Source organism: Lactuca saligna, chromosome 2 (genome assembly GCF_052625555.1).
Source record: "Lactuca saligna cultivar CGN05327 chromosome 2, ASM5262555v1, whole genome shotgun sequence".
Taxonomy (NCBI): domain Eukaryota; kingdom Viridiplantae; phylum Streptophyta; class Magnoliopsida; order Asterales; family Asteraceae; genus Lactuca; species Lactuca saligna.
Window position 1 is genome coordinate 130942346 of NC_136418.1, and position 1987 is coordinate 130944332.

The window sequence follows — 1987 nt, forward strand, 5'->3', positions numbered from 1 at the left end:
AATTAATGCTAGCCCCAGAATTGGCTAAAGCATTAACCTTCATTTTATTCCCAAACTCACATGGAAGAGTGAGGCGTCCAAGATCCCCCATATTTTCTGGTGTTTCTCCGAACACAGCTTTTGAAGTTTGTTCACTTAGAATCATTGTAGACTGCTTCTTTAATTGCCTTCGAGTGTCTATCAAATCTTGCAGTAATTTCTGGTTCTCGGGAGCTTTGGATAAGGAGTCGACAAAGGGAGTATTAATTGGGATCCCCTTTACATGCTTTACAAAATCTAAATGCTCCTTTTCCAGTAGACTAAGTGCAGCTCGGGTGGGAAATGGCAAAGGTGGCTGATAAGCTGGAACGGGCTCAAAGGATTTTTTATCAGAATTGCGCCACGTCGTGGCCATTGGAGTGCCACGTTGTGGCGAAGCTGGTTCAACAACTTCTTCACTTTCGAACTTTAACTTCTTTGGTTTTGGATCAGGCTGCTGTGGTTCTTCTTCCAATGCCTCCAGGAACTCAGAGATTGCTTCTTCTTCAATATCGATGGCCATTACGTGAGATTGGGTCTTTACTTCGGGATTCTTCGGGGATAATTGTTCATGAACTAGAGTGACTAGTTTACCAAATTGTACTTCAAGGTTATGGATGGAGGCTTGCTGATTCTTTATCGAAGTTTTTTGTTCCATAATGACAGAATCAGTGGCATCGTGTCTCTTTTCCGAAGCTTCCATAAACTTCATCAAAATGGTCTCTAGGTCGGGCTTCTTCTCGGCTGGTGGCTGCTCCTTTTGATAAAAGCCTCGACCTGTATGCCTATACTTCTCTTCTTTTTGCTTCTTATACTCTTCATATGGCAACCACTCCTTCTTCGCTTTCCTCCAGTCCTCATCATACTCATCCCCTCTAGAGTAGCACACTTGAGCTTTCCTGTTCCCAAACTCATCTACATTGCAGTCCTTGGTTAAGTGTGGACCACTACATCTCTCGCAACCCACTCTTATGGCATGTATTGACTGGTCCATTTGTGTTATCCTTCGATCCATATTATTCAGCATGGCCATTATAGCTGCTATTTCTTCAGTTTGGGCCCCTCCACTGCCTTTGATTCCATCTTGCCTAGGGTTGTGGCATTCGCAAGAGTGCTTCGCGAATTCTTGAATCAACTCCTTGACCTCCCTTGGATTTTTCTTTGTTAATGGTCCTTGAGAGTCAAGGAGTTGTCTCGTCATAACGTTAACCCCATCATAGAAAATTGAGATCTCTTGTTGCACATTTAGATCATGCTGAGGGCAATTTCTGAGCAAGCCCTTGTACCGCCCGCATGCTTCGTATAATGACTCCCCCGTCTGTTGCTCAAAGTTGGCTATTGCCTTCTTGAGTTTGGCTATCTTGGATGGCGGGCAAAATTGGTCTAGGAATCGCTCATGCATTTGAGCCCATGTGGTGATTGTACCCGGTGGAAGTGATTTTAACCACTCCTTAGAAGCTCCTTTGAAAGTGACGGGAAGCATCCTAAGCAAGACTATGTTTCTGTTGACATTTGGTACATTGAAGTAATCCGCAATGTCGTTGAGTTCATCTAGATGCTTAAAAGCATCCTCATGATCTTTCCCAAAAAATGGGATATCCCTCAGTGCAATCAATATGTGTCCCTTCAACTCAAATGTGGCAGTGGCAGGTATTACGGGTTGGACTAAACTGGGACCCACATCTTCTCGGATCTGCTTCTTGTTGATGGGTTTTAGTCATAAGACATCCTATGTGCTCATACAAACCCTAATGCTTGGATCTAGGTTTCTCTATTGTACATGCTTTGAATCCAAGACTATAAACCCTAATTCTAGCATACATATAATCATATTAACATGAGAATAAATTTATAGTGTTACCTTGATTGTTATGTAGCAATAACAATCCCAAATCTCCTTGTATTAACTTTGGAAGGCTTAGAGTCACAAGTGTCACTCCTCTAATGGCTCACAAACACCATAAGCAAG

General features: G+C 42.7%; 1 non-coding gene across 1 annotated transcript; it reads left to right on the top strand.

The window, feature by feature from the left end:
• The first annotated feature begins 1265 nt into the window (after window positions 1-1265).
• Window positions 1266-1372, top strand: LOC145033151 (small nucleolar RNA R71). The gene has a single exon (XR_013677390.1). It is a non-coding gene; the product is annotated as a small nucleolar RNA R71 (small nucleolar RNA).
• The last annotated feature ends 615 nt before the right edge of the window (window positions 1373-1987 follow it).